The 26,788-nt window shown below is 41.1% G+C and overlaps 1 protein-coding gene across 9 annotated transcripts in view; it reads right to left on the bottom strand.

The window, feature by feature from the left end:
* FOXP1 (forkhead box P1) overlaps positions 1-26,788 on the bottom strand; it is a 695,723-nt gene that overhangs the window by 336,068 nt on the left and 332,867 nt on the right. The window contains exon 5 of one of the 9 annotated variants that reach the window (XM_024747006.1): positions 16,789-16,853. The exons of the other annotated variants lie outside the window; for them this stretch is intronic. The gene's annotated coding sequence lies outside the window, so the exon portion shown is untranslated. The remainder of the gene's footprint in view (positions 1-16,788; positions 16,854-26,788) is intronic. 9 annotated transcript variants of the gene reach the window in all.

Here is a 26,788-nt window from a genome sequence, read left to right as displayed (position 1 = left end):
GGGGGGGGGGGGGAGCTGCAGAGAGACCTCCAGAAAATAAACAGGGTGTACAGTTTCAAAGGGTGAAGACACAGACATTTCATTGTTCAAGCCAATTATCAGTGGAAAATAATAACAACAGATGGATTCAGAGTCACTGACTTTTCATATGCACTTCATCTCGGCGGAACAGATGATAAAACGCGAGAGCTATCTCAAAAAGGCAAAACATCTTTCAGTAAAAGAACTCTACAGTCCAGATGGGGACCTTCTAAGGCTGCTGATTATCTTCTTATAATGTTGTAAGATAGACTTACTAAAACATTTCAAGAACTGATCAGATATGATGCGTACAATGGCTTCATTATTGGAAGGAGTTGCCTCAGACTTGTGACTAGACCAGGCAGAGATTTCAATAAGGTTAGGACTCTAAGTTTCCTGTTTTCTCATCAGGGACCACAGGTTCCAACTAAAACTGGAATCTGTGCACAACAGGAGAATAAACCATGGCCCAAGGATCCTACAATTTGTGCTCTTCTCTCGTTTGAGCAGAAGGAAAAAAAAAAAAAAAAGGGGGGGGAGAGATAAACTGGGACTGTGAAAAGGACATTAAATTATCCTAAGCATTCCATCATGATGGGAGAAAATTAGCTCCAAAGCAATTCCTTATTAAAAGCATTCAGTGATAAAATATCATCCTTTATATACAGTTAGAATATCTTAAATATACTTTCCACTGGTGACTGCAAAATAAAATGTGCTTGTAGTAGGAAATAAATATAAATTTCAGGGATGGTGTGATAAACAGTTCGAATAAATGCCAAGCGAACACACAGGCAAGACCCACCAACCAATCCCAAAGCATTCCCACTTAACTTATATATCAGCAAGTCAGACTCACAGGTAAAACACAACAGGTAAACCACAACCTGACAACTTGCTCTAAGAGGAAACGTTAAAATCTCTCATCAGATAAGCCCCATTATTACTGGAAGAACAATGTAGCTGTTCTGTCTGTCTGTCTCCATCCATCCATCCATCCGCCATCAATTCTATTACCTTCATTATTTCGCAAAAATCTCTGAACGGAAGTAAAACATGGTTGAAGTTACTGTGCTAAGGAAAAAGAAAAGCTGATCTTCCTGCTATTTACTAACATACTTAACATTTAAAAAATATTTTTATGAACACACTGTTGACTTCACAAGTTTATAATGTAAGTAAAAAAAAAATTTTTTTTTTAAGAGCAAGGCTTTTCTTTCAAAGGACTCTGACAAAAGTAAATTCGTAGCAGAACATACAAGCATGAAGAAATATCGCCAAGGGCCAAATTCTGCAACTGCTTTAAGAAGCAAACAAGAACACAAAAGACGTGTAATGCAACCATCTGGCTCGCCGCATACTTTATCAATGCCTCAACTTTCTCCCCCACCCCCCTCAGCCAGCCCACACCAGTGCCACAAAACCAAATGGCTTCACTTCTGTTTCGTGCACAGCAAACTTACACAATGCACTCAGAATGCAAAAGTTGATTTTTACACATACACTCGTGTCTTAAAATTCTTCCTCACTTGAACCATCTTGTTGTCTTTGTTACTTATTTAGAGTGGGGCTTCTTTGAAAAACCACTTGGAACTTCACTGTAATAAAGATGTCCCCACAAGGATCGATCAGTTCAGGTTCAGAAGAATCCCCCTTCGAAATCTTCATCTCCAGTATCTTGTGCCTTCTGTGATAATCGGACACGAGATGTCGACGTCTGAAAAAACAACGCTAAAAGTGTTCCAATTGCACCTTTACTATTTTTGTCTTTCTGCTCTAAACTGTAGGTTGTTTCCCTCATTTATTATGTGAAATAACCACACTCACTTTGAATCACTGTCCTCGAACGTCAGCATGCCCGCTGGAATGTTTCCTTATGCGGCTCATTCTACATTTACTGAGCAACTACTGTGGTATCAGGAACTGGCCGAACAATGGGTGATCAAAATCATCGTATCCCATATGACAACAGAAACTGCCTACTCCAGGAAACCAGCAACACCACATTTTATTAAAAAAATCTTCCACACCAGGTAGGCTGAAGCATCGTATTCACGTACATATTTATGTACGTAGATATTTGAAAAGTCATGGCACATCTGTAGGTATCCAGTTGCTTTTCAAAGGTAGGAATTAAGACTTTTAATGGAAATCTCTTGCGGGTAAAATCAATATAGGTCGTCATAAATGGTTCTAACAAAGAGGCAACAATTAAAAACCACAATAACTGGGAAAGAGAAGGCCTCACAGGCCAACTCTCCTCTCTGCTTTTCTGCAGGGGCAGGCTACAGGCAGGCGTTCTGGGTCAGGCAGGAGCTCTTGGTTGGAATCAAGACTTGCATGGCAGGGGCCACGTCTGGTTTATTTCTGCTTTCTTGCTGACAATGGTTTCCCCCTGAATCCCTCTCCACGTTCCAGGATAAGAAGGCCTTGGCTATTTTCTCAAGGGGCTGATTTTCGGTTCCCTTGTGGGTGTTTCTGCCCGGGACCACAGAGGCTCCTGGTCGGGACAGCAGTGGTAATCTTAGGACACACACAGCGAACCCGGCCACCGGGTGAATGAATCCACTAATTGTTTAAACCTGCAGTCGCGTCTGGCCACCAGTTGGCAGACACAACTCGTGGCTGCCTAGCAGGCCTAGGTTAGCACAGCTGGAGCCAGATGACAAGCTCTTGAAGACATTCTTCCCGTGGCCACATCTGGCTCCTGGCGGCTTCAATCTTCGGCGAAACATTCTGTTTGGTTTTTCTGGGAAAGTTTAGGCAACAGATAAAACCAGGCAGATTAATCTTGACGGTGTGCATTTCAGTTTGGGACAAATTAACAGAATATAAACTCCATGAAGGCAAGGACTTCATCTGCCTTGCATGCTGTCTCTTAATACAGAACAGTAGCTACACATGGTCATTGTTCAATAAATATACATGGAATGAACACCACGAGTCGGCATGTAAGTTGAATAAAAAGAATCCTATATCTCACCCCAGCTCCTCAATCCCTCCGTTATATATACAATGGCTAACATTCCAGGTGCACGTAGAAAAGACCCTTAAAGTGGCTCCAGAGTTGCACTTTACTGTGGACATGTGCACCCAGGGAGAGACACTCAAGAATGAACCCACTCACACAGTCCCTATAGGTGGGAAGACCTCCCAGCAATCTTCCCCTGAAAAGAGCCCTCTCCCAGTATTACCCACATCCCGACTTTATTAGCCCTTAAACTGCAAAACTTGGCAGCTACGTGCCCCCAGTGCTTGCGAGTGACCCAAAAGTAGCAGCTTACCTTTTGGCCACCAGAGAAATGCCAAATGATGAGGCAAATTTTCCTGGCTCCTTTTCATCCCATTTCCTTTCCCAGGCCTCTCTTCCTGAATTCTCTGACATTTGCAGATCCCGGCTCCCTTCTACACTCCACTGTGACCCATGTTTTTTTTTTTAAGATATTTTAAAATCAGTATTAGGCTTAATTTACACACAACAGAATTCATCAATTTTATGTGTACAACTTGATGAGCTTGGCCAAAAGTATACAGTCTTATAACCGCCACCGCAATGTTCACGACGTAGAACGTTTCCATCTTCCAAAGCTCACCATCTCTCTGGCTCCCACTAGAAATACACTAAGAAATGCAATTTAGAACCCTGTGGGGCTCACCCTCTCGGCTCCTTAGCTGAAAAGGTTTCTGATATGTACAGGATGCTATATTAACACTGATACTAGGGAACCCGTAATCCTGACGACAATAAAGCTCTGCCGAATGCCCCCAGAACTTGACAAACGAGGAGGGACATTTGGGAGGAGCCTGACGTGGCTGCCTGCACACGTGACGCTGCTTCCCCAACCCAGCAAGTGAACGTTCCTAAAACAAGAATGGCTGAAAAGCGGCAGATGCCTCTGACAAACTCAGCATATGGTCTTCAACGAAGCAAAGCTACTCAGAAGTGCACCAGATGAAGCTGTTGCCTGAACCTGCTCCCCTTTCTGGCAGGTAAAGCAGCACAGGTGGGGATGGGGTGATTCTTTTCTGCACACTCTGAGTTTCTGAAAGGAGCTCTGCATCCACCCTGAGGAACTGGGGAAGGAACTGCTCACCTTGGAAAAAGTGGGCCAGGGAGACTCCTAGAATACCCCCAGAATGCCTCTTCCTCCTTTGTTCCAGATTTTTGGAATTACTTTAAACATGGGAGAAGGCCCTTCCGCAATCCCACAGTCACAAGGGGAGTTGAAGATAATCAAGGGAGAAGCGGCACAACAGGACACAAATGATACCACCCAGTCCTTAGCTGCGAAGAGACTATAAAAACAACCAAAAGAAAACAGAAAGAAAATTTTTCTAATTAGGGAAAAACCCTGATGGCAGTTTTGGGGGGTCGGGGTGAAGGTGGCAAGGCCCAGGATGATAGCTTTATTTCTTTTATGTTTGTTTGTTTTTTTGCGGTACGCGGGCCTCTCACTGCCGTGGGCTCTCCCGTTGCGGAGAACAGGCTCCGGACGCGCAGGCTCAGCGGCCATGGCTCACGGGCCCAGCCGCTCCGCGGCACGTGGGATCCTCCCGGACCGGGGCACGAACCCGCGTCCCCTGCATCGGCAGGCGGACTCTCAACCACTGCGCCACCAGGGAAGCCCTATCTTTATTTCTTAATGCTGCCTGGGGCTGCTTCAGTTAAAACTCAGTAGTCTATAAAATAGTACCGCACAGTAGAGTTCAGTCTAGAATAGTCCAGACCTTACAAGCACAGATTCAAGTTCAAGACTTCAAAACGCATCTCTGCTGCTTACTGGCCTTGTGACCTCAGGCAAGTTACTTCACTTCTTCACCCCTCAGTGTGCTCTTCCGCAAAAACGGGCTGAATGATAGTACGTGCGGTTTCGAGGAATTAAGAGCATTAACATAAAAAAGTGCTTAGAAAAGTGCCTGGGGACTCCCTTGATGTCCAGTGGTTAAGAATCCACCTTGCAACGCAGGGGACGCTGGTTTGATCCCTGGTCGGGGAAATAAGATCCCACATGCTGCGGGGCAACTAAGCCTGTGTGCCACAATGAAAGATCTCACGTGCCACAACGAAGATCACACGTGCTGCAACTAAGACCCGACGCAGCCCCAAAATAATAAAATAAATAAATAAATAAATATTTAAAAAAAAAGAAAGAAAGAAAGAAAGGGAAGGAAAAGTGCCTGGCACATAGTGAGTGCTAAGGAAAAGATAGCCACTGTTATTTTAACCAGGGATAATGTAACTGAAGTAAACCTAAAACTTCCCACGCTTGATTTCTATCATCTCTACAAGTTGTTAATAATATCTGGTTCTGTGCCATGCTACAGGCTAGAAAAAAGGAAAGAACGTACAGCAGATTTTAAACTTAACAACACAGTGCTAAAATAAAATCAAAGTATTTATTTTTCTCCCTCAATATTAGCTGGAGAATCGTAAGTTTAAGACTGGGGTCTCACCAGTCTCAGTGGAGGGTAATCAGCAGCTGTAAGACAGCTACAGTCCAAGCTAGCGGCAACTGCTCATCCCGCCAATGACCGAAAAGGACTTTGGGGCCATGTTCAAAGAAGGTAAGAGAAGAATCTGGCCTGAAACCCAAAGGTACTGCAACAGATTTTCTTGTACTTTTCAAGTCTGTGCATATAGATTCTGTTACTGATTTAGGGTCTTAAACAGTTTGTTTATTTTTTAAATGCCTTTCAGCTCACCTTTAATAACATGTTTCTTTGACTTGGCTGAACTATGCCTCAGAAGAATTACAAGCGGGAATACGGCTGGGTGAAAGGTTCAGTGAACTAGTCCACACCTGGTCCATGTAAAAAAAAAAAGGCTCATATTTTCCATATAGAAACATGTCTCTTTATATGAACCAGGCTTTCTTTTATTGAATTGCTAAGGCACTTTCTACACCGCACGATCTTGCATGAGCTTCTTCAGTGGGGTGGGGAAAAGGCCATAGGACCCCCACCCCGTCATTCCATGGAGTTTTATCAGGGACAGAAATAATAATAACAATAATAATACAGCACAAACCCCACTGAGAATACGACGCGATAGATTTATTTCACCAGAAATCCCTTGACCAAGTTTTACCAAGGACAAAAGACCAGCCTGTCCCCCCAGAAAACAGACCGGGGGTCAAATGAGATGTCTTGTGTCTTCATGACCAAAATTCAGATTTGTTCTACACCACCCATTGTGTGATCCAGACTTTTCAGTGGACGGAATAAGGCTTATATGGGAAAATTCTCGGATGAGAGAGGAGAACAGACACATTTTAGAGCTGAAAGGTACCTGTGAGGGGATCTAGCCAAGGCACTCCCTCCTGGGGAGGAGATTCATTGTGTGACTGAGACCACACAGGTGATGTGGAAGAAAGCAGAGACAAGAGCCTCTGACTCCCAACAAATGTGGAAAAGCGACGGCTGGAGAAGATGGCTGTTGGAAACATCAATCACGTCAAAAGGAGATTTTGGAGCAGGATTCTGTGAACAGCAAGAAGGCAAGACAAGGGACACAGGAATCACAAATGTGCCCTGGACTGTGCCAGCCTGTTGCATATGAACTACAGTCTAAACAAGCTAACTTCCTTCTAGAAAGTCATTCACTTCAGTGCTTCAGGTATCTTGCTTTTTCCTCTCAGTTTTGTTCCTAAGAAAATGCCTTTTAATCAACTCTGGCTTGAAGTTAGTAGGAAAAGAGATTTTTCCACACCCTGGATAAGAGGGGCCAGAGTGAAGTGGAAAGAACATTTCACTAGAAGGGAAGAGAAATATGTTTCTACTCCTGGATCCACCAGTGACTCTGCTAGAATCTGGTAATCCTCTTCCCTTCTCCACACCTCAGTCACCTTGTTGGGAAAAAGAGTGGTACCCGGGGATGATATTCAACTGGTACACAGTGGTCGCCTGAAGAAGTTGTTAAAATACTGAAATACTGTGCTTCCCTGGTGGCGCAGTGGTTGAGAGTCCGCCTGCCAATGGAGGGGACACGGGTTCGTGCCCCGGTCCGGGAAGATCCCACATGCCGTGGAGCGGCTGGGCCCGTAAGCCATGGCCGCTGAGCCTGCGCGTCCGGAGCCTGTGCTCCGCAATGGGAGAGGCCACAACAGTGAGAGGCCCGTGTACCGCAAAAAAAAAAAAAAAAAAAAAAAAAAATACTGAAATACTTGTATACAGGCTGGGAAACAGCCTTTGCCCCCAGGTTACCCAAGTACACCCTTGGCCACTACCTTGAACTTCCTAGGATCAGAAGCACAGAAAAGGATGTCCTAGCACCCTGCCCCAATGCTATGCTGGGTGTCCTTCCTGCACGGCCAACGTCTCTGCTATACCTCTTAGCCATACTGACCAACAACCCCGATGCTTTGAGAAGCCCTTTTCCAAGGCTATGATGTAAGGACCACAAGGACGAGCTAGCTTATGGATGGAGGAAGCCACTACCTGGAGCCCAGTGTGAGACAGGAGGCCTGGGACAAGCCGAACAAAAGGCCCGTGAGGAACCCACCTTCCTCCCCAAGTTACTTTCCCCACTTGGGGCACTTAGATGTGGGCCTGGAGTCAGAAGGCAAATCAGTGGAATCTCAGGGCAAATCCTTAGGGCTAAAGTTGTCTCCAAAACCTGGAAAGAAATCTATCATTGTGAAACAGCTCTCAAAGTGAAATCCTGAGCTCTGAGGGACATTACGAACACATGTCATCAAATTATATTTACCGTGGAAAGCTCTAGTAGCTCAGACTTTCTACTCTGCCTTTACAGCTCTTTAGGAAAAGGAATATTTCTCTATCCAACGTTCCAGATTTCCACAGCAGAGTCAAGGCATTATACATGTTGAAATACATAGGAAAGGAAAAAAAAAAATCTCGTTATTGTCGTTTCCTTCAACCCTCTGTACCTTCTTTGCCACCACTACTCAAAAGTCACTCCAACATTCTGCTGGCTGACGTGACACCATGCTGTCACTTGATCAGGTGAGAGGTACCACGTGGTACGAATAAATACTGATCCACAACCACATACGAAATGGGAATTTGCAAAGGCGAGCTCCGGAGACAAAGACGTAGCTATACAGAAATATTAACTAAGAATTTAAGTAAGCGGGCTCCCTGGAGAAAAAAAAGTTCTGAAGTAGCAATATAAACTATATTTAATAGCAACAAAAAATATTTTCTTTTTGGGAAAGCAATCTGGGCTTCTGACTGCCTTTCGCGTGACTTAGTACACTACAGTATGCCTGAATTCTTCCACTTCCTAAAACACGAATGCTAGGCACCCCAATTCTACCTCGTGAAAGTTCATTTTTTAGATTCACCTTCTCCCAAATACAATACGCAGATAAAAAAAGCTATTCTGAGACCTGTTTTCTCCGCCGCCCACCAACAATTGTTATTTTCCTAAGCGCTCGAGTATCACAAGTCCCAAAGAACATATGTTCCCAAGGAAGGGAAAAAAAAACGGGCTCTAGAACTAATACACAATGAAAAATAAATTTAAAGCAGCCTTCTGGTCTGACATAAGAATATAAAAATGATATGAGCAGGAACAGCTTAGTTTACATACTTTTCAGTCACAGCTGCTGCTCTAAAACCACAATACCTTTAAAATGACATTTTAAGGAAACAGAGACGGCAAGGCCGTAGCTGTAGCTGTAGCTGTAGCTGTAGCTGGATGAAGCTATCGCTGAATTCAAGGGGCTTCTCTTTCTATGCGCTTACTTTATACAGCCCTGTACACTGGCACAATTAAGAGGAAAAGAGTGATTCACTTTTAAATAATGTCATGATAAACCGAGCAGATTACAAATAATTTTACCCAAGAGGACTTTTTTTTTTTCTTTCTCCTTTAAAATCACCAGACTCAGACATCAAAACAGAGTATCAGGGACAGGAGGAACAAGTCCTCTCTTCTTGGTTAATATTTAATCGGGTGCTAAAAACTTCTTGGAGAGACCTCTGCACCTCCAGTGACAAGGCACACAAGAGGCTCCTCTCTCTTCAGAAGATGCAGGCCCTTCCCTGAATAGATGAAAATAACATACAATTAAATCAGACTGTTCAATTAATAAATTACTTCGGTGGACCTCGAAGGCCAAGTCGTATTTAATTACATAATTTAAAAAATATTTGCACGTTGCAATCACTGAAATTGCCTTTGAGGTTTCATAATACACACTTAACACTTGAGTTAGAGAACAAATTTATTTAATAAATGCAGGCCTAAGAGCTAGAAGGCCATACCACTCACACTGCAAAATCACTTAGCACATCCTCAGAAAAAGCAAATAAACTTTTCCGCTATTTAGACGTGGGCTGCTGTTGAATGTCAGGAGAGGCCGGCTGATTTTTTGTGCATTTTCTCTGTCATGTGTTGCCTGTAAATCTGACCGTTTTGAGAGGTAATTAGAATAGAGCTAAGGGACAAAATGGTTCCAGTTAAAGATAAAGATAAACTAAGGTGGAAGATGTCAAGAACCCGGTAGTAAAAACCTCTTCAGAGTAAAACAAAGAGAAGTCGTATTACCGCCCCATTTTGCATTCCTTAGAATCCCAAAATACACCATAAATTAACATGGTGCCTGAGTGTAAAGACGCGTTCCATTAGGGAAGCGCACACAAATTTAGGGTTGAGGAGGACATTCATAAAAGGGATAGAATTACATGGTGTCCAAAAAGAGGGCAGAGACGTTTTAAAGTGACTGCATTTCTTACAGTTGTATTGGGGGCCGTGATACTGCCATTAAGTGAATTTTCTAGAAAACCACTTGACCACTTTGGCACCACAACTTGTTTGGCCCTCACATTTTGATGGAAATCTTTGTCAGACACATACACTTTCTATAACCATCGCATGCTTTATACCCACAGCGGCCTCAGAGCTTTTTCAACTCTGTGGGGCTAACTCTATTTACACCAAAAGCCCCAGACCACCATGACAAGGCTGTTATTTGCGTTTGCAGGTCTTCCCCTTAAAGACTGCAGTCATGTGCACCCCTCCACATGCCTGTTCTGCTTCCCTCCCCAAAGCCTCCAACTTGCTGCTAATGAACTGCCCGTCAGAAAGGCATCGAAAGTTCTGAAACTTAGAAATTTTAAATGAGGTTTAAGGAAAAGATTCCGGTGAGACCTTGGTATCTGTTACAAAACAAAACTAGGAGATTCATCTCTCAGTCCCATGTCCCCTTCTCTCTCTTCCCTTTCACAGATTTCCAGAAAGTACTGTCTACACTTGCATTCTCCATGGATTCACCTCCCACACCTCCCTCGGCCCTCACCGCGGCTCTGTTGCCAAGGTTACTGAGTTTTAAGTCTCTCCTGATTTGGTCCGTTAGCTACATTTGCCAACTCTCTCTTCTTCTCAAATCCTGCTCCTCTTGGAGGGTCCTCCCTGGGACCCCGGCCGTCCATTATCTTCCAGCTTCCTCAGCGCCCAAGGAGGCCCCATCCCACGGTCCCTCCCTCAGGGAGGTGGATGTTCCCACCATCCACCCAGTAAATGAGGCCAAACACTATGGAGGCTGCTTTGATGCCTCCTCCACAGCATCCAACAACCAAAGGCATTCAATTATTTTTCCTTTTCTTCATCTCAATCGAGACTCACTAGCCCACGCCAAGAGAGCCTTGTGTGGACTCCTACAAGGGCCTTTTGGAGGCTTTTTCCTGTCTTTGTACCTGCTCTCTTCAAACCAATCTACACAGAAGACAAACTAACTTGTAAAAAAATACAAGTTTGCAAAATCTTTTCAACTCTCGGATAGCTTCCCTCACTCTCATCTTACTATTTTTGGCACTGGGAGGCATCTCAAAATTGATGGAGCTGTTTAATGCCATAGGCTTCCCAGATGCATGTCCCACCCATGCTTAAAAAGTTCTTAGGGCTTCCCTGGTGGCGCAGCGGTTGAGAGTCCACCTGCCGATGCAGGGGACGCGGGTTCGTGCCCCGGTCCGGGAAGATCCCACATGCCGCGGAGCGGCTGGGCCCGTGAGCCATGGCCGCTGAGCCTGGGCGTCCGGAGCCTGTGCTCCGCAACGGGAGAGGCCACAGCAGTGAGAGGCCCGCGTACCGGAAAAAAAAAAAAAAAAAAAAAAAAAAAAAAAAAGTTCTTAGCTTCCTAAGGGCCAGAAAGTCAAGGTGAAATGTGCAAAGGTACTCAGAAGGTCCTTCGTGTTGGTGGTCCTGCCTGGTCTTCTGATTGCACCTCTTGCTTTCAGTCTACCATCAATAGACACTATAATAACATATAATAACACACACCCTGCACCCTCCCAGCCCCAAGCCTTCACACAGACCACCGATCACTACTCCGCCTTACTTCTCCTAGAGAGGGCTCACCTGTCTCACGTGACAAGGGCCTAAATAAATGCCACGTGCTTCAAGAAGCATTCTCTAATCTCTCTTTAGATCTATGCCCGTTATTGGTTCCATTTGCATACAGTACTTGTCCTAATATAGCAATGATTCCGTTTTATAATAGTGCTGTGTCTAATCAATAGTTTCGCCTGGTAACCTGCAAGCCCATTCTATTAGAACCACTTCAAATATCTTAAAACAAATTTTTTTTTTCTTGAGGCATAATTGACACACATTATGTTAGTTTCAGGTCTACAACTAATATCTCTCCTTCAAAGAATAAAGCTGACGAACTGTAGAAACAAAGTCAATGACAACAATTCTTTGGTTCCTTCATAAAATCAACTTTTCTCCTTAATTCCTCTCCCCACTAAAATCATTCAGTAAGGTGAGGTCAAGCAGATCGCGTCTGCATAGTATTTGTTCACAACTCTGAAGACATGAGAAATGTTGATAATTCAATGTTGATAATCACGGTTGATAATTATGTGGATGACTGAGACATAATCTGAGCAAAAAACGTTACGTTCCCTTGAAGTAAAATCACCTTACTATTCATAATACACTGCAAAGGAAAAAGAATGAGCAAGGAAGCTATACGGACTTAATCAAATAGACTTCTTGTAAGTAAGAACTGAAATTCACTATCCACCAAAAATGCAATTACCCTCCCCCTACTAAGAGCGCCCTAGTTTAGACTCTGCACAAAAAGAGCTTTCAGGTTATAAGACAATTTTACATTAAGGTCTTAGATGAATCTTAATGCCATTCCCTCTCCTGGATCTGTGGTCTGCTAAACTTCAGCTTTAATTATTTCATCACACATCCCACCTCTAGCAGTGCAAACTTTGCAGCAGTCTTCAAAACAGCGTAAAACAAAGAGCCGTGATGGGTCAAACCCGTGAACTGCAATCTTCGGCAGATCTGGTGTTAAAACAAGAGAGCTGGTGCCAGCCAACAACAGCCTCAGACTCAAGAAACGGCATCACTTAAGTGATGAAAGGATAAAAGCCAACCTCTGGAAATGTGAAATGACCAGGTGGGCTATTAACGACAAATCAGGCCATGGAACACTCTCTGCGGGACTGATATTTTCAGAGACCCAGAACTAAAACCATCAGAAAAAAAAAGTGTAGTAGGTGGGGGAGGGGGAATTGGATTAAGGGAGCCAAAAGGGACAAACTTCCAGTTATAAGACAGCTGGCTACTACGGATGTTACCTACAACATGATAAATATAATTATCACTGCTATACATTATATGTGAAAGTTGTTGAGAGTAAGTGCTGTGAGTTCTCATCAGAACAGAAAATTTTTTTCTAATTCCTTTAATTTTTATCTTTATGAGATGATGGGCGTTCACTTAACTTATCATGATAATCATTTCATGATGCATGTAAGCCACGGCATTATGCTGTACACCTTAAACTTAGGCAGTGCTGTATGCCAGTATAAAAGTGAAGGGAAAAAATATAAATAAAGACAGACAGACAGAAAAAAAGAAAAAAAGTGTGCGGTTTATAAGGTAGTCAAAGGTAACTGGCAGATGTGATCAGATCTTATTTTTCATAATTATGACCTGGCTGGGTCATTTAACTTCTCTTGATCCTCAATTTCTTCATCTGTAAAATGGGTTCATGAAATCTCTGTGGGAGTCAAACTTGATTGAATGTGTCAGGCTCACAGGTAGGACTTTTGCTTGTTTACGTGTGTGTCGAGGTGTGTGAAACTAGAGAAGAGAGTGATTTTTAATCCAACCCCAACATTATTCCTCCAGTCACTCAGCAAACGTTGGTGGACACCACTCTGCCACGTGGAAAGTAAAGAAGAACGAAACTTGGCCCTGCCCTCGAGGAGCTCAGAGTCGAGATCTATGCTGTCCCAAACAGGAGTCAGTAGTCACACGTGGACATTTTAATTATAATGTAATGAAAACCAAAAATCCAGGTCCTCAGTGGCACAAGTCACATTTCGAGTGCTGAACAGCTACACGTAGCCGCCAGTTACGTACTGGCTACCATACTGGAAAGCGCAGAGCACTTCCATCACTGCAGAAAGTTTTATTGATCAGCTCTGGTTACAGGGGCAAGAAGGTTAAGTATATAGGTAAATTCTAACACGTTGTGATAAGGGATGATTTGGTAGCAGCAGAGATTTTATAATGGACATGATATTCTTGAAAGACAGGTAGTTTTTAATTTTTTTGAGGAAAAAGGGGGACTCAGGGGGAGCAAACCACAAGCGCAAAGGCACTTCAAGAGGCATTCTGAGTTCTAGGCAGGAAAGGTCAGCGAGTCTTGGTGACTGGTTAAGTTCACGGGGGAGCAATGGCCGGAGATGGGCTTGGAAGATTAGGATCCAATTCTGGAGGCCTCACAAGCCAAAGTAGGAATCAGGGCTTGATTCACAAAGAGTGACCTATCGGACGTGCTTTACAGAAAACTAACCATGCAGCGGTTGTCAACTCTGGAGATGCACATGACAACTCCTCTGGAAAGTTTCGGGAAATGCTGATGCCAAAGCCCCCACCCTCACTCAATTATATCCAATTCTGGGCATGGGACCTAGACTTCAGTAAGTCTTAAAATCCCAAAGCGACTCAAGCGCAGCCAGGGTTGAAAACCAATGCAGATGACAAAGAACTGGCATTGTAGTTAAGCTGGAATGAAGAAGTACGAGGAAAAGTCTACTCCAACAGTCCTACCAGCAGGTGGTGGGGACCTCACCTAACACAGGAACAGGGAGGATGAAGAAGAAATGCTGATTTGGGAAGAAGTTTCAAAGACAGAATTTATATGACCTGGAAACCAAGAATATGAGCAATCAGAGAAGAAAAAATAGAGTACGATACAACTTTAGCCCATGGCAATAATGACCAAAATCAAGCGAGCAGAAAATCGAGCAGGTTTAAGAGAGAAAGAGTGACAATTAGTTCAGTCTGAGGGGCACTGCCTACTAAATTCCGCAGAGCTTCTGGTAGAAAAGTCCAGAAGTCAGAAGAAATATCAGTCTGGATTCTGCTAGAGAAGAAGGCCAGAGAGTGGGGCGCAGAGAACTGTGAAGAGTGCTTGCAGAATCCTTGTAAAAATCTGCCTTTAACCTTCAAGAATAGAAAAGACCTGCACTTTTCAAGTTCCGCTCTATCCCCATCTATTCCACACTGTACATCAATGCCCCCATCGGCCTGGCATCACCTACAGGCCACAGGCATCCTGTCCCAACACCACTTCCTGGTTGTACAGCCTTGAACAAATCATTAGACTCTCTGGGTCTGGGATTCAATTTCTTAACACTCAAAGGAGAGGGCTGAACTAGAACTAGACGCTCGCAAGGGGTCCTTCCAGTTTGAAGATTCTACAGATACATTACATTCTGAAGAGCAGAAATTGTACATATAATTTATAATACCTTCTAGCATTTATATATGCACTAATTTCTATAACATTTATATTCCAGAAATGTTATATATTCCTGAGATTGTATACATACAAATTAAACAGATTTCAAGAAAGTTAGGTAAGCGTATTTCCTTTTGTCAGAAATCTGTTTGTCAAAAAGACACACCCAACATACTGTTTAGTCCCAAATACCAATTTTTTTTTGTTTTTCCTTTGCAGTGCTGAAATAAGGGGTTGCAAATTCCAGTGCCTAAAGGGACAGAGGATCACATTAAAGAGTAAAACAGCCCAGAGGAGAAGGACAAACTCTAGCCCACGCCCCAGCTAAAGGGGGCAGCCACTCCACTGCGGATCCAGTGCTGGCGACCAACACAAACCCAACAGGCCTGAGGCTGTCAGACTGTGCCCTGGCCCCAAAGTGTGCCATCCTCTGTGATTTTTACTTCAGCAAACATAAAGCATTCGTAAAGCAAGAAAGAAGGCCCTATGTCAGATCAGACGATAGGGTTTAGTGTAAGAGCGTCAGACCGATGACACCAGCCTAGGACTTGTAGCTACCTTTACACCTAGTGCCTATAATAATATCTCCCACAAAATACATTAATTTTTATGAAACATCTGTGTGGGGTTTGAATGGAGAAGAGCACCCCTGATAAATGAATTCTTTGTGTACCGAATATCAGGTGGACTTTAACACTTCGAGATAGGAATGTGATGATTTATATCCTGCTGACAGCAGCCAATACCCCCCTCAGTGTATTCAAAATAGAAAAATACTTTATTTAACATATCGCTCTATTTCTTGCTTTCAAACGGGGGGGGGGACCTTCTCTTTTTATTATACTGTTGTTGTTGTTTTTTAATGTGAAGCACTAAGCAATCTGGCACACGTTAGCAGGAAGAGGCCAACCGTACATGGAATATACCGTTACCCTCATCTTCAAAGCAAAATGAAATGTGATCTTCTGCTACCAGATCACCTTAAATCCAGTACAAAGGAGAGGCACTGCTAAGCAGGAGTCTGTATTCAAGAAGGTTGTCCTGTACTACCCAATGGACTCAAGGCGGGAGAAATCCATGAGTAAAAGCACAGAAAGAAGCCCAGGTGGAAAACAACAATTCAATAATAACTGTAATAAAGCTTCCAGTGATACCCCAAAACACCTGGTCACAATGTGGGTTTCCAGTTCACCCTATGGTGATTGTGATGGCAGAGGGGAGGTGATGGCGCTCTGGCTTGTGACACAAAACTTGTAACAGTTATTCACGAGGGGAGAATGTGTTTTCAAAGAACGGAAAAGAGTAAAGGGAGAATTTGAAGCCAGGTATTTTAGCACACGATTTCAGTTTGTCTAAGGAAAAAGTAACAAAAGCTTCCTCTTTAAATTACCTGCCTCAAGAAAGGCTTTCTTGTCATGCTCACTAAGGTATGTGTCTTAAGTGGGTAAATACTGGGATAAATTGTAAGCAAATTCCTAAATACTAGCAGTTGAGAGGAAAGGAGAAAACAAAGGATGCAGGAGTTGGGGAAGTTGGGTTGTACGAGGCTGTCTGGTACAGGAAGGGAATGAACTCTAAATCTGGAGAGACGCAGGGGAAGGGCGGAAAGAGGTGATAAACCCACCCTAGTAACAGCAGAAGCAGGAAGAGAAGGATAATTAGAAAGCAACACTTAATATGTCCCAGCACTACACTGTTCTTATTCCCATTTAACAGATGAGGAAGTGAAGGTCCTGCAGGATAACGAGGCCCAACTCATACAGCTAATAAATGGTGTGGCGTGGATTTGAATCCCACTGTCTTTTCTAGAATCCAGTGTCTCAACCACCATGTTATGCTGCCTCCCAAACCTGGAGGCCACAGGCCAATACTGAACAAAAGCAGGTACAGACCACACCAGAGGTGAGAAGAGAAAAGATGCCTTCAGAAATGCTTTTAACGGCCGACTCCTCCTTATGGGAGGAAGAGTTGAAAGGGAAGAAGCGACAGCATTGCTGTCACTTCAAGGAGAGAAGACAAACAGACTCACTGTACTGAGATAGGTTTCCCAGCTGCAACGTAAAGATCCCTTGCTTGCCTTCCTCAGTTGGCCAACTGCAAGAGAACGGAACTATGTGTAAATACGTACCCACGAATCACGAAATCTGACCAACCAATTTCTCGAAGCTATAAACAGAACAAATGGTAGGCTGTAAAGGGAAGCTCAATTCTATCATATACAAGTGGGCACACATGCACGTGTGTGTTTACTGATGACAACTGTATCTGAATCTTAAAGTCCATCTAATCCAATTCTCACTTGTTTTGATAATTAGCTCTTTCAAAATCTGGTGCACACGTATGTTTATATTTTTATTACCAGGATACAGAAACATTTTTCTGAATCAGGAACATCCACCCAGGATATTCTCCCAACTGTCTCTACATGAGAAGATCATACAGGTACCTCAAACACTGTTATCTAAAATTATACCACAAAGTCTGTTCACTAGCATTAGAAATGATTGGAATTATCTTTCCTTGATGAACTAAGTAGTGTTCAAGACACATGATCAGCTGAAAAGATTGTGAGTGCCAAGGAGCCTAGGAGCCTCATACCTTGAGAACTGTACTTGGAATCTAGATCTCATCTGGTATTATGAGAGAACCCTGTCACCTTTCAGCTAGAAAGTTGGCTAGTTCTTCCACCAAAATAGTACTACTTTCTCCTCATACCTTTCCCATGGAGTAAGTTGTATGACTTTAGGAGTAAGGAGTAAGTTGTATGACTTTTCTGGGCATGCTTCCTGACACATCTCTGCCTATATGGCAGAATTCTGGCCGAGACATGCCTTCGGTGAAACGTGCCACAGAACAGTGAGGGTGTGAGAGCAGGAAATACGTAACCCTGTTTCCTGCTAATCATGGTAGTTATCATACTGGCTAAAAGCTCTGACAGTTTTGGAATGGCCAAACTGGCTCAATTTGGTTCTCAGTATCCTCCACCTGTTGCTGACTGGGTTTCTCTGATCAGCTGCAACATGACTTAATCGATCCACTTAGCTGCTATGGTTGAAACTGTTGGAATGCTTGACCTAACCAAACACTGCAATCTCCTTTTACAAAGTCTAGATCTATTAAATGTCACAACACAAAGCTGCCCTAGGTCATGAGACATCAGGAACTACAAAAGCAGCCAGAAAACAACAAAATGACAATAAGCACATACCTATAACTACTTTGAATGTACACAAATTAATTCTCCAAACAAAAAACACAGAGTGGCTAAATGGATAAAAAAAACCAGGATCCATCTATATGCTGCCTACAAGAGACCCACTTTAGATGTAAGACACACACAGACTGAAAGTGACGGGATGGAAAAGATATTCCATGCAAACGGACACCAAAAGAAAGCTTGAGAAACTATAAGCAAAGACTGAAGTAAGAGACAAAGAAGGGCACTGCATAAGGACAAAGTAGTCAATCCAACGAGAAGATATAACATTTGTCAATTTTTATGCACCCAATACAGGAGCACCTAAGCATATAAAGCTGACATTAACAGACAGCAACAGAATAGACAGCAACACAGTATTAGTAGGGGACTTTTTTCATCAAGAGATAGATTATTCAAACAGAAAATCAATTAGGAAGCACTGACCTTAAATGACACATTAGAGCAGATGGACTTAAGAGATACTTATAGAACATTCCATCCAAAAGCAAAATAATACACATTCTTCCCAGTGTATATGGAATATTTTCCAAGATAGATCCTATGTTAAGCCACAAAATAAGTCTTGATAAATTTAAAAGGATTTAAATCATATCAAGCATCTTTTCCAACTATAATGATATAAAACTAGAAGTTACATGAAATAAACTGGAAAATTCATAAATATTTGGAGATTATACACCATGTCACTGAATAACAAACAGGTCAAAGAAGAAATCAAAAAAGAAATTAAAAATACCTTGACACGAATGAAAATGGAAATGAAACATACCAAAAATTACGAAATGCAGCAAAAGCAGTTCTAAGAGGAAAGTTCATAGCAATAAATTCCTATCTCAATAAATAAGAAAAGTCTCAAACAGCCTAACTGTATACCTCAAAGAACTAGAAAAAGAACAACTGAAGCCCAAAGTTAGTAGTAAGAAGAAAATAAAAAAGACTAGAGCAGAAGTAAATGAAACACAGATTTAAAAGCAACAGAAAAGGTCAATGAAACTAAGAGCTAGATCTTTGAAAAGATTAAAAAAAAATTGTCAAATTTTTAGCTAGGCTCACCAAGAAAAAAGAGAGGACTCAAAATCAGAAATGAAAAAGATGTTACAAACGATACCACAGAAATACAAAGAATTCTAAGAGAATACTATGAACAATTATACACAGATTGGAATACCTACAACAAACATGTAAATTCCTAGAAACGTGTAAACTATCAAGACTAAATCATGAAGAAACAAATTCTGAACAGACTGGTTACTAATAAGGAGATTGCAGCAGTAATCAAATACCTCCCAGCAAATAAAGTCCAGGACATAATGGCTTCACTGGTGAAATCTACCAAACACTCACAGAAGAATTAATACCAATCCTTGTCAAACTCTTCCAAAAAAACAGAAGATGAGAGAACCCTTCCAAACTCATCTTATGAGGCCACAATTACCCAGATACTGAAAACATACAAGGATGTCAAGAGAAAAGAAAATTATAGGCTAATATGGCTGATGAACAAAAATGCAAAAAATCCCCATCAAAATATTAACAAACCAAAATCAACAATACATTAAAGGGATCCCACCATGAGCACATGGGATTTTTTCAGAGGACGCAAGGATGGTTCAACGTCCACAAGTCAATGTGATACACTACAAAATGAAGAATAAAACTCATATTATCATCTCAATACATGCAAAACATGCATTTGACAAAATTCAGTATGCATTCATGATAAAAACTCTCAACAAAGTGGGTATAAAGGGAACATAAGTCAACATAATAAAGGCCATCTATGATAAGCCCACAGGTGACAGCATACTCAATGGTGAAAAGCTGAGAGCTTTTCCTCTAAGATCAGGAACAAGACAAGGTTGCCCACTCTCAGCAGTTTTATTCAACATAGTGCTGGAAGTCCTAGTCAGCACAACTGGGCAAGAAAAATAAATAAAAGGCATCCACACTGGAAAGGAAAAAGTAAAACCATCACTATTTGCAGATGACATGATATTACATATAGAAAACCTTAAAGACCCCATCAAAAATTATGAGAACTAATAAATTCAGTAAAGTTGCAAAATACAAAATCAATATTCAAAAATTTGTTGCATTTCTATACACTAATAATGAACTATCAGAAAGAGAAATTTAAAAAACAATTCCATTTACAGTTGCAGCAAAAGGAATAAGATACCTAGGAATAAATTTATCCAATGAGGTGAAAGACTTGTACATTTAAATACTAGAAGACATTAGTGACAGAAATTGAAGATGACACAAATAAATGGAAAGATATTCAGGGCTAGTGGACTGGAAGAATTAACACTGAATGTCCATACTACCCAAAGCAAACTACAGATTTAGTGCACTCCCTATCAGGATTTCAATGACATTTTCCACAGAAATAGAACAAACAATTCTAAAATTTCTATGTAACCATAAAAGACTGAATAGTCACAGCAATCTTGAGAAAGAAGAACAAAGCTGCAGGCATCACACTCACTGATTTCAGACTATATTAGATAGCCATAGTAATTAAAATAGTATGGTACTGGCAAAAGAACAGACACACAGATCAATGGAACAGAAAAGAGGACCCAGAAATAAACACAGGCATGTAAGTCAATTCATTTATGACAAATGATTCAAGAACATACAGTGGAGAAAGGACAGTCTCTTCAATAAGTGGTGCTGGGATAACTTGACACATGCAAAAGAATGAAACTGGACAACTATCTTATATCATCCACAAAAATTGACTCAAAATGGATTAAGGACCTGCATGTAAGACCTGAAACCAAAAACACTTCTAGAAGGAAACACAGGTAGTAACATAGGTCTTGGTGATGATTTTCTGAACTGATACCAAAAGCAAAAGCAGCAAAGCAAAAATAAACAAGTGGAACTACATCTAACTAAAAAGCTTCTGCACAGTGAAGGAAACCATCAACAAAATGCAAAGGCAACCTGCTGAATGGGAGAAAATATCTGCAAATCAAGTATCTGATAAGGGGCTAATATCCGACATATTTAAAGGACTCATACAACTCAACAGAAGAAAAACCAAACAACCCAGTTAAAATTAGGCAGAATATCTGGATAAACATTTTTCAAAAGAAGACATACAGATAGCCAACAGGTACAAAAAAGATGTTCAACATCACTAATCATCAGGGAAACGCATATCAAAACCACAATGAGATACCACCTCATGCCTGTCAGAATGGCTACTATGAAAAAGACTAGAAATGACAAGCCTTGGAGAAGATGTGGAGAAAAAGTAACATTTGTGGACTCTTGGTAGGAATGTAAACTGGGGCATCCACTACGGAAAATAGTGTGGAGGTTCCTCAAAAAATTAAAGATAGAACTACCATATGATCTAGCAATTCCACTTCTGGGTATTTATTAAAAACAGTGAAAACACTGGTTTGACAAGATATATGCACCCCCATGTTCACTGTAGCATTATTTGCAATAGTCAAGACACAGAAACAACCTAAATGTTCACTGATAGATGAATAGATAAAGAAACTGTGGTACATATATATACAATGGAACATTATTCAGCCATAAAAAATAATGAAATCTTGCCATTTGTGAGAACATGGATGGAACTCAAGGGCGTTAAGCTAAGTGAAATAAGTCAGACAAAGACAGACAGATACCATACAACTTCTCTTCCGTATGGAATCTAAATTTTTGAACAAATTCATAGATACAGAGAACAGATTAGTGCTTGCCATGGGGTAGGAGCTGGAAGAAATGGTGAAATTTTAAAAAATTTAATTTTAGTTTTTTAAAATGTACTTAAGCTAATACATTTAACAAAAAAAAATTAGAGGCAGAGGTAAAAGCATAGCATTTGAATCTTTCCAAATTCCCTCATAAAAACAGAACAACCTGAGAGCAAGACTAAAAACCAAACCAAAAAACAATTGTTTGTTGGACAAATTTACAACAAAACTAGGTGACTAGGTATTGCCTCAAGCACCAAAGTACCAACAGGTGTTGGAAAATACCAATACCAACCACAATTACTGCAGGTTAGCTGCATGTGCACAGAAAGGAGCAGAGGGATACAGCAGGGCAACTGAAGGACATGAGAAAGAAACTCCCCAAGTTTCAATAAGTATTAAATGAAAAAGTGTGATGAACCAATTTAAAACAGCAGATGAACCTGGGAGGAATTGTTCCCATTCTAAAAAAGACACAGTACACAGGGCTCACATTAAGAAACCCTGCAGAGTCTGGTGTAGTCTAGTGCAGTTAATCTCTCAAAACTGATCTGCCAGGACTCCACTCCAGGACAGGACCCACAATGAGGAAAACCGGCTGGAAATAGAAGAATCAAAATTGAAAAGGACAGAGAAAATCAAGAGGAGAGAAAGAGAAGGTTCACAAAAAGTGGGGAAGGAGAAGATAGTGTAGATAGTGTAGATATTTTAAAAAGCAGGCCAGTAGCCTAGCAGTTGAAAGCAGACAAGAAGAGGGAGCTCTAGGAAGTTAGAAGAGCTATCTAAATCAAGCCTCCCTATCAAAAGTTCAGAAAAACAACTTACACATAAAAATGGGCAACAGAAAAAGTTTTCAGATCAAACACTACACAAAATTATAAGAGGTAAAAAGGGAAAAAGAATAACACCCTACAGAAAATGAAAGCACACATCAGAAAGATATGTCATACAGCAGACCCAAACTGTAACCTATTATTTTAAAATGAGCTAAAAGACATTAAGAATATGAAATAAGGCATGAAAGAATAACATAAATCAGAATTAGAAAAACTGAGAAATGAAGGAAGAAAGAATGGACCTGAGAAAAAAAGAAAACATCATTTGCATAACGAGGAATATACTAAGAGGACACAAGAGTAAATGAATACAACAAATAATGCCTTAAAAGTGCTAGAACGGGGCTTCCCTGGTGGTGCAGTGGTTGAGAGTCTGCCTGCCGATGCAGGGGACACGGGTTCGTGCCCCAGTCCGTGAAGATCCCACATGCCACGGAGTGGCTGGGCCCGTGAGCCATGGCCGCTGAGCCTGCGCTCCGCGACGGGAGAGGCCACAACAGTGAGAGGCCCACATACCATAGAAAAAAAAAGGTTAAAAAGTTAGTTAAAAGTTAGTAAAAAGTTAGTAAAAGTTAGTAAAAAGTTAAAAGGCTAGAAGGGTAAAAAAAAGGAGGAGAAAATTAAAAATCAAGCAAGAAATAAAGATAAAGACAAAAGGAATTTAAGGGAAAATGTCAAATATTTAAGTTAGGTAAAGAAGATCCAACATATAGAGAACAGGAATCCCTAAAATTGAAATAAAAGGAAGGGACCCGTCCAGATACCTAAAGCTATATTCAAAGAAACTTTCCTGAAATTAAAAAAAAAACAACTTGGGACTAGATGTTGAAAGAGGTCACTGGATACTTGAGCATACTGTACCAAAATGATCAACACCAAGACAGAGTCTAGTAAAATTTCTGGACTTAAGACTTAAGCCAGAAGAAAACGGAGTTACACAGCCAAGGTACTTAAAGAAAAAAATATGTACCAACAATTTTGCAGCCAGCAAAAATTGCTTTTTAAATTTAAATGGAGCAGCAAACTGTCACCAAAATGCCCAAATTCAGGTAATGTATTTCCCAGGAGCCCTTCCTGAGAAATCTAATAGAAAATGAGCTTTTGACAAAATGATCAAAGACATTAACATAAGACCTAGTGTTGAGCTCTGAATATACTTACTTATAGAACTAAGACTAAAATGTGATAAAAGGGGAAAGTACAGTATAAATGGCTATATGCTCTGAAAAGACAGACATAGTAAGCCATTAAAAAATAATAATGATTAGTAATAGTATATGTAGTAAGGTGTTTAACTTCTTGGTAATCGTAATTGGAGACTGTAGTATTAGCATTGTTATTCTGAGACTGTTGTACGTATGAGGTGGATAAATGTGCAAATTAGTAATTATGGAGTATTTTAATTCTATCAGCTTCCATATTCTCAAGAACTGGGATCCTCAGCATAGTAGAAAGGAGATACATACCTATGTACCAGATAAGAAGCTAACTAAAAGCCCTCTAATCGTGAATATGAAGTGGAAATAATCAGTCGAATTCATGAGGCCTAGACATAAATAGCAATCCAACAACAAGCACAGTTAGCAGTATGATAATGGTCTTGACACACAAATTTCCACTAAGAGAATCCAAGCTTTTTTTGGGCAAATATCCTATTTCAGTCCTCAGGCAAGAGATGTTCCAGGTGAGACTGAAGCATCTCATCAGAGCAGTAAGCAAAGAAGCAATCAAAGACCAGTAGGATCATCTCAGGAGGATAGAGGAGCCAACGTAAAGAAGTCCCATCATCAAAGATGGACAATGTGATCTTCAATAAGAAGATAAGGAATTTAATGGACTGAAACTAACCAACGTTTACATTCATGATGCAGAAACATATTAAAATTTACTGGTTGCTTTCAGAGGAGGATACGGAACCAACCCATTATTTTGAAAACTGGTAAACGTTGGGAAAAAACAGGCATTTTTCCTGTATCTCTTATAGGAACACTTCCATTGGGTAACCAAGGAGTAGCTGAATAGAAAAATTACAAAAGTATTCCAGCTAATAAACAGCGGAATTAGAACATCACCATTTTGCAACTCCCAGGGAATTAATGGATCTAGCCAGTGAGCATTAACGGCTACTAACATCACAAAAAGGAAGACAATAAGGTATTACGTCCCTCCTGAATGAAAGAACACAATATCACTTAGAGTCTCGCCAAAGGGATCACCAGGAGCCTCTGGACCCAACTGCGAATATGCAGGAAATAGAGAGGGCAAAGGAACATGTGAGCTGAGGATGCGATCATACAAATCCAGGCTCTTGGAACCTCTGCAGCTCATGCGGCCAGGGTTCTCCAAAAGGAAGTGTAAAGAAAAGAAAGAAATAGAGGGGAAGCTTGTAAATTAAGAAACTTAAAAGACATATAATATTTTTTAAATGGGCAATACTAAACTACCATGTCTAAGGATCCATATGTAGGTAATAAAATAGTAATGAAACAAAGGGAAATAATTACTACACAAGTACTGGTCACTCTTGGAAGGGGCTGTGAGTGGGATCAGGCACTTGAGGGGGTTTCTGGGTGGCTGGCAAAGTTCAATTTCTTGACTTGAATGGTTGTTACAAAGACATCCACCATAACACAACTGACATATACATATATACATATACATAAACGTCCAATACAGCAGCCACTAACCACATGTGGCTATTACAGTATAAACTAACTAAAATGAAATAACTTAAATTTAGCTTCTCAGTCATCCCTAGTCAGATTTCAAATGCTCAGTCGACAGTGGGGCAGTGCAGAAAATAGAACACACTGTACAGAATCAGTTTGTGTGTGCGTGTGTGCGTGTGGTTTTCTGTAATTGTTTTTTTTACTTTATAATGAAACTTTCAAAGTGCGTGCCCCCGCAATACATTACACAATTGCATTTATTTGAATTTATCTTGAATGCAATAACACTGGCGATTCTTTGAAGCAATGGCCAAGGGTGTACACCTTCCAGAAGAGAGACGAATACTGTGAAATCATTTTACGGCATTAAGGGGCAGGAACCCTGCAAGTGCAATGGATCTGAGTTAAAGTTGCTAGTACACAATACAAGAAACTTCCATCTCAAGGACAACGTAGTCGTGCCTAGAGAAGGTTAATAAGCTCTTCTCCACTGTGGATTGAGAACTGATCATTTCAATTATCATTAAACATTTATTAGACATCAGGAGCAGGCAAGGCTACGGCCAAATACAGTAGCAGAGTTCTTGCCAAATGGACACTCCAAACAAGGTACTTAAGATATATAACCCAATTACACAGATGAAGGACAAGGAAGCGCTCCTTCCACCGGGCTGGAGATCCTTAGGTCAACGACACCATACCTCTGTACGACTGTTGAGCTCACAGTAAGGATGAAGGAGGAAGTTCCTCTGAAGAGATTCGAAGGAGGTGTATGAAAGGGCAAAATGACAGCCTGGCCAATAGAGTCATAACAAGTTTTCAAGCAGAGCAAATGACATCAGAGAAATGGGAGGCTAGACGTTCCCAGAGATCAAAGTGACATCTACAAAAATATGTGACATAATAGAGCAGAGAGCCGAAAAAGAAATAATTCCGAGGTCAAAATAGAGACTCTCAGAGAACAACTGTATAAAAAGGCAGTGGTGTCCACTAATCCTCTCAACTCAATCCTCAACCCTCCTGAGTTGTCAGCAGCTCAAGGGGCAGTGCTATAGAAGAGGATAAAGGAGGCATTCTGAATAAACTAGAGAAAAGGGAGGGAGGAAAGAAACATCCCAGCTACAAAATACAATTCCAATCGAGTCTTTAATTATCCCGAGAGAATGTAAATGTTTTCTTTAAAATAATGTAACAGATGCTAAAACAATGAGGAAAAATATAAGACTATGGAACCTGTGATCCAGTGCAATAAAAAGGGCATAGAGGCATTAACAGTTAACAGGTGCAGAAAATCAGTAACTTCAAATTATACTTTGGTTATCATACAAGGGACCACACAGCAAAGAGCAGGCTAGCTTTGAGCCAAGATACAGGATGCCTAACTAGAACATGATCTAGAATGGGTTAAGGGCAAATAATAAGAAAAAGAAGAAAACCGCAAATCAACAGGGTGTCATTCCTTCCCGCTCCATTCCAATCTGAGCCTTTTAATCTCAGAAAGTCCATCACACGTTTACTTGTATCTGGATATGATCCAAATATTCTGTGCAGCTCTCTTTTACATTTATTCTATCGAGAAAGA

The sequence above is a fragment of the Neophocaena asiaeorientalis genome, unplaced genomic scaffold (assembly GCF_003031525.2).
Source record: "Neophocaena asiaeorientalis asiaeorientalis breed wild unplaced genomic scaffold, Neophocaena_asiaeorientalis_V1.1 scaffold130, whole genome shotgun sequence".
NCBI classification, from domain to species: Eukaryota; Metazoa; Chordata; class Mammalia; order Artiodactyla; family Phocoenidae; genus Neophocaena; species Neophocaena asiaeorientalis.
Note: the sequence above shows the minus strand (reverse complement) of the source record. Positions and strands in the feature narration are given on the sequence as shown.